This window comes from Peromyscus leucopus, chromosome 16_21, assembly GCF_004664715.2.
Source record: "Peromyscus leucopus breed LL Stock chromosome 16_21, UCI_PerLeu_2.1, whole genome shotgun sequence".
NCBI classification, from domain to species: Eukaryota; Metazoa; Chordata; class Mammalia; order Rodentia; family Cricetidae; genus Peromyscus; species Peromyscus leucopus.
In genome coordinates, this window is record NC_051084.1 from 36,380,829 (window position 1) to 36,387,965 (window position 7,137).

The following is a 7,137-nucleotide window of genomic DNA, read 5'->3' on the forward strand; positions in this document are numbered from 1 at the left end:
CTGGTTGATTCTTCAATATGCTGAGCATTTAACTGTTCTTCTACCAGCTCTTCTAAAGCCTGGAGTTTCTCTGTTGTTAAAGGCCATTGCTGGACCCATACAGGCTTGTCTGTTAACCATTTTAAAGGTAGAGCTGTTGGTGTCTTTGGAAGATCATCAGTTATTGTGCCCTGTTCTTGTATAATATGGATGGCTGGTGACCACTCATTAGAACAGTATCTTCTAATATTTCTCTCAGTAACATGTGCTAGTTTATGATTTGTTTCTGAGATTGGAGGGATGTTAATCTGAGTATTCCATTGTTGCAACAAGTCTCGACCCCACAGGTTCATAGTTATGTTAGCCACATATGGTTTTAATTTTCCTCTCTGTCCTTCTGGACCTATACATTCGAGCCATCTTGCACTCTGTTTCACCTGAGATAATGTCCCAATTCCTAACAGTTGAACGTTTACCTCCTGAAGAGGCCAAGTTGGATGCCAAAATTCTGGTGCAATTATGGTAACGTCCGCACCTGTGTCTACCAGACCAGACAACAAAACACCATTTATTTTTATTGTTAATTTTGGTCTTTGTTCATTAATAGAAGTTTGCCAAAAAATTTTCTTTATGTTTTCTCCTGAATTTTCTATTCTCTCTGTTTCATCATCCTGACCAGCATGATTTATTCCAATAAGCATTTGGTTATTTAATCGCTCTCCAGAGCAGGCATTTCCTCTATGGCTGCAGGAAAGGTTTGAACTGGATTTGCACTGGGGGCCTGCGTGAGGCCCCTCTGGGAGTTTCCTGAAGACTGAGGCAAAGGATTACCCTGTCTGTCCTTTGTTGATCTACATTCGTTGGTCCAGTGTTTTCCCTTACCACACCTTCTGCATACTCCAGAAGGAAGGGGCATTCTGTTGCCATTGTTCCTTGAAGAAACATTGTTTCTGGGAATGACCTGTCTACAGTCCCTTTTCAAATGTCCTTGCTTTCCACATCCAAAACATCTAACACTCCTCAAACCTTTTGAAATTACTTCTCCTACCCATGTATCATCATGCTCATCAGCTTCAACATTAATTGTTTCTCTAATCCAATCTTCCATAGGTGCAGATCTTGCTCTTAATGGCCTGATTATTCTTTTGCATGCTGCATTCGAATTCTCAAAGGCCAAGGATTCAATTATTGCCTTACTAGCTTCTGAATCCGAGACCATTCTCTTTACTGCTGAAGCCAGTCTTTGTAAAAAATCTGTAAAAGACTCTTTTGGGCCTTGCTTCAACTTTGTAAATGACTCAGATTTTTTTCCTGGTTCCTCAACTTTGTCCCATGCATTCAAGGCTGCCGTTCGACATAAAATTAGGGTTTGGACATCATATAAACATTGTGTTTGTGCTGAAGCATATTGGCCTTCGCCCATAAGCTGATCCTGGCAAACTTGTATTCCTTTATCCCTCCATTGTTTTTCTATGTTTTTAGCCTCCTCCTTAAACCAAGTCAGAAATTGGAGTCTCTGGCTGGGTTCCAGAACACCTTGTGCAAGGTCCCGCCAGTCCTGTGGTACTATCCTATTATATGTTGACCAAGAGTTTAACATTTGTTTTACATATGGGGAATGCATACCATAAGATACTATTGCCTCCTTAAACCTTTTTAAATCCAACATTTCAATTGGAGCCCAAGTATTTTGTGTAGCCATTTGATCAGGCATCTGCTGTACGGTTACAGGATAAATTAAGGGTGACTGTGTGAAAACAGGCTTTCTTTCTGCAACCTTATGATCCCGACTTGAAACAACTTCACTGTTAATTTCTTCTGTCTGAATTTTTACAGGTTTAACAAGTTCTTCTAAAGCTGTTATCCTGGCACTTAAATTGACTATCTTTTTAAATATTAAAATGTGGATTATTATAGTGATAAGGTGCATAATTCCACCAATACTAATATTATATAGTTGTTCCATTGCCAGACTGCCTAAAATTTCGAACAAAAACCAATTTTCTTCCAATGTACACATAAAACCCATTTTTTTTAAATGTGGAAAAAAATTCTCTTTTAGATAGTTTCCTTTAAAATATCTGATATATTATGACTTACCAAATCTGCGTAGAACAGTAGAAATCCGAGGGGATTTTCAAAACAGCCACCTAGTGTCCCAGGTGTAAATCCAAAGAGAAAGAGAGAGAGAGAGAGAGAGAGAGAGAGAGAGAGAGAGAGAGAGAACAAGAAAGCGTAGCTGGCTAAAGTTTAAATGCAGCCACGTGTTCCCTCTTGTGCCGAGTCAAGGCTTGGGTCTGACTTCCTTAAGCTCCGACCACGTGCGTTGGCTTTACAGGCAGGGCCCTGTTCGGCAGGGCAGGTCTGAGTTGTTTGTAGCACCGGCTTTAAGCAAGCAGGATTTAAGCAAGCAGCTCACCGATAGTCCAGCCTGAGGTCAAGCAGAACCAGACCCAGGCTAAGAATCCGCTGCTCGGACTAAGAAGCCGATCGCCGCCGGCCGCCGCGTGCCACCGCGGGCCGCCTGCTGCCCTTGCGGGAAAGCGGACCTGCCGCCAAGCCAAGCAGTTTTTAATGGATTCTTGTCACGTTGGGTGCCAGATGTAGATGTAACCAACCGTCTTATTAAATAAGAAACACAGAAACAATGTAAAAGAGAAAGCCGAGAGGTCAGAGCTCAGAGCTAAAATCTCACCCTTCCTCCTGCTGTCCCAGCTTCGCGAAAAGAGAGCTACTTCCTGTCGGTTCGTTTTTTTATAGTATGTTGTTCTGCCTTCTCATTGGTTGTAAACCCAAACACATGACTGCCTCGTCACTGTCTGAATGTACAGCCCCCTAGGTCTTAAAGGTATATGTCTCCAATGTTGACTGTATCCCTGAACACACAGAGATCTTATGGGATTAAAGGCGTGTGCCACCACCGCCACACTCTTGCTATGGCTCTAATAGCTCTGACCCCCAGACAACTTTATTTATTAACATACAATCAAAATAATATTTCAGTACAATTAGATTACCACCACAGGCTGCCAGTAGGGATCTCCTCCATCCATGCCCATGCCTGGCTCCCCTAGGAAGCCTTCCTCAACTTTTCCAAGCTCCAGGACTGAGCAGGTTAAGTATCTCCATCAGTCTCTGTCCAATGTTACATGGCATGTGTAGTGGGTAGCCATTCCAGCTTTGATCTGGAAGTTCCAACCCTCACTGAGGCTTAGGTAACTGTCACGCCTACAAGGCAAGGGCCGAGAGAGGACTCTGAAGACCTGAGATCCAGATGCGCCAGCTCTCTTGGTTCCTGGACCCTGGACGCTAGAGATAGACCGAGCAGAGTTCTCCAGAGAACACCGCTGGACTGCGCCACACCTTTCCCAGACCCTGTAAACTATCCCTTTGCTTGTAAGTCACCCCACAAAATAAACCTCCCTTTTAACTTTGTGGAGTGGCCTTAATAATTTCACCAATAGGCATGTGTCCAGTCATGTTCTCATACTTCTGTACATCACCTGCTCAGTGGTTCTTTAGGGACCGTTCCTTTCCTGCTGGGAGACTTCCTGACTTCAAGGCGCCTCTATCCAAGGCTCAGTTACTCTGCTTTATTAGTTGAGTGTCACTGCCCAATTTCCCTTGAAGGGGCCCCAGTGTCTCCAGCTGCAAAGAGCAGATAACTAAAACTGACCTTGCAGCAGTTGTGGTGGTGCGTGCCTTTGATCCCACACCTTTTCTCTGTGTAGCTCTGGCTGCCCTGGAACTTGCTCTGTAGACCAGGCTAGCCTCGAACTCAGAAATCCTCCTGCCTCTGCCTCTCAAGTGCTAGGATTAAAGGCATGGGCCACTATCACCCGACTATATCTTAATTATAACAACAATAACAAAATGTCTCTAGCATGCTGTGGTGGTGAGTACCTTTAGTCACTCAGGAGGCAGAGGTAGGTGGATCTTTGTGAGTTCATGGCCAGTCTAGTCTGCCTAGTGAGTTCCAGAATAGCCAGGGCTATGTAGAGAAACTCTGTCTCAAAACAAATGAACAAACAAACAACAACAAAAAAGGAAAGAAAAAAAATTTGCCTCATGTAGCCCTGGCTGGCCTTGAACTCACTATGTAGCCAATAACAACCTGAAATTTCAGATCATCCTGTTTCCACTTCCTGAGTGCTAGGATTACAAGCATGCACCACCATGCCTGGTTTATGTGGCGCTAGGGATTGAATTCAGGGCTTTCTTTATACGTGCTGTGCAAACACTCTCTCAATTGAGCAATGCCCATAGCCTCTACATCTTAATTTTAAATAATAACATTTCAAACATCAGTGGATTCCTGGGGAACCAGGCACTGGGCCAGTGCCAGAAATTGAGGTTCAACAGTCTAGCAAAGTGACTTCTCTGCTTGTGATGGTTAATCACTGTCACCTCGACAGGCTTTAGGATCACACAGGAGACAGACTTCTGGCCGTGTCTGTGAGGATGTTCCCGGAGACCTTGGGCTGAGGCGGGAAGACTTACTCTAACATGAGTGGCACCATCCCAAGGGTTGAGGTCCCAGACGGAGCCAAAAGGAGCAGCAGGGGAGCTGAGCATTCATCTCTCTGCTTCCTGGTTGGCTGGGAGGTAAGGAGGGGAGGGGTCTCAGCTGCACCTCACTCCTGCCACCTCGGAACACTGTAGTTGGACTTTCTTTGCACCATCCGCTCCTCAATAATGACACAGAGACTTTTTATTAATTATGAAAGCTTGGCCTTAGTTTAGGCTTGTTCCCAACTACACCTTATAACTTAAATTAACCTGTTTATATTAATCTGCATCTGCCATGTGGCTCGTTACCTCTCCTCCATAATGTAAGTCCCACTTCCTTCTTGTCTCATTGGCCTCTCAGATTCTTCTCAGAGTTCCTATCTCTTCCCAGAATTCCTGCCTAGCCTCTCCTGCCTAGCTATTGGCCATTCAGCTCTTTACCAAACCAGTCAGAAGGCGTCTTAGGCAGGTGAGGTAAGACAGAAGCACATCTTCAGACAGCGTGATCAACTATCCCACAACAGGACCCCTGTGGCTGTGTGTTCCCTGTCGTGATGGACTGTACTCTCAGTCTGTGAGCCACAGTAAGCCCATGGTCTCTCAAGTTGCTCAGTCTGGTAGTTTGTCGAAGCAGTGAAAAAAAGTAACACACATCCAGAGAACTGGTGTATGGTGTCCTTGTCCTCTTCACGTCAGAGTCAGACACCTGCCTTAGTCTCTCGGTTAGGGGAATAAAAGGAGATAAAAACCATTCAGCGGTTGCAGAGCCCAGGATGAATCCAGGGTGTTTTAGCTACCCTTTTGTCGCTGTTACCAAAATACCCGACAGACATCCTAAGGGAAGAGAGGTTTACTTTGCCTCAAGGTTTCAGGCTGCTTGGCCAGAGCATCATGGCGGCAAGAGCACGTGGTAGAGGAAGTTCCTCACTTCTCCGTGGAAGAGGTTGGGGTCGGCACATAACCCCCACAGTCTAGTGCCTGGTCCAGTGTCTCTTCCAGCTAGGCCCCACATCTTGTCCTCCAACTCCCAATAATCCCATCATATTAAGAACCTGCCAAGAGTTTGACCCATGGATTAGGCCAGAGTCCACAGGAAGTGCTCTGGACTATTAAAGATTCACCTAGAGGTGTGGCACACTAATCAGTTGTCAATCACAACCAACCTTTTGATAATAGGACACAGAACTGTCATTTACAAAGTTCTTAACAACTATGCAATCAAGTTGCAAAAGGAATACAAAAAATCATTCTCATTTTAAGTTAAGTTTATGGTTGATTTTTGCGGTTAACAGAATTTGTAGCTGTCCTGGACCACATGTGCCCTGAAGGCCATTAAATAACACAGAGGGTCTCTTATGCCTGGTTGATCCCATATTCATCCAGCAGTTTCCTTAGACTTCCCTGTAAGGCAGGGTTAAGGCAGGCATATCTCCAAAGGCTTTCCGTACCCACACCTTGGCCATGGTTTCTCTTTGGAGGCCCTAGAGGCCTGGAGAAGTAGGTACAGACTCCTGCGTCTCTGACTATGAGCTATGTATGCCCCAGGTATAGAGAACAGGAATGTGCAGCCTGGGCTTGTGGGCAGATAAAATCAAGGTGTTTTTAGGAGGATACCAAGTCCCCTTCCAGCTGGAGGTGATTCCAAGCACCAATGTCTCCTAGATAAGATTGATCACATGTTCCCACATCAAGATCATTGGATATGAAAGTTCTTTTTTTTTTAATAAAAAATTATGTATGTGTGTTTTGCCAGCATGTATGTCTGTACACCACATTATGTGCATGGTGCTCTCAGAGACCAGAAGAGGATGTTAGATCCCTGCAGAACCGGAGTTACAGAGCGTTGTGAACTGTCATGTGGGTGTGGGAATTGAACTTGGGTTCTCTGGAAGAGCAGCAGACAGTGCTCTTAATCACTGAACCATCTCTCCTGAAATCCTATTTTCACACACACACACACACACACACACACACACACACACACACACATACACACACACACGGTCCCATCTCTAAATTAAGAGCTCTAGGCTCTTACTTCAGAGCCTGTAGAGAGAGATCTGATCAATGGCTGCAGAGAGAGAGAGACAGAGAGACAGAGACAGACAGAGACAGACAGACATACAGAGACAGAGAGAGTATGAGTCAGGCTTCTCTAGGGAAAGCCCCCACTAATGTTATACGTTCCCGCGTGGTTACATGTTCATAAGAACAATATTAAATGGACTTAGTAGGTTCGGTCTCTAAGTTTCTGTACATGCAACAGTAGTAATTATAGAAAGGGTCATGAACTTGAGAGGGAGCTGGGGGACATGAGAGGAGTTGGAGGGAGGGATGGAAATGAGGTAAATATGGTATTCATGAGTGAAGTTCTCATAAAAATAAGTGTTCAAAGGGGGGGGGGAAGAAACAGTATCCCCCCCCCAATATATATGTATGTTTTGTGATACCCCTGTCTCAGCCTCCTCAGTGGCTGCCAGTACAGGCACGAGCTAGTACACCCAGCTCAGACATAAAAGTGATCTCCCAGTTGTCCACTGCTCCTAGGGCAGGGGACAATATGTGCATTGTGACAGATAGCCTATCTTTTACTTTTCCCTAGAGACTGCAGCTTAGAACGCTCTGGCTTTCATATCTCTGCCCTGCTTC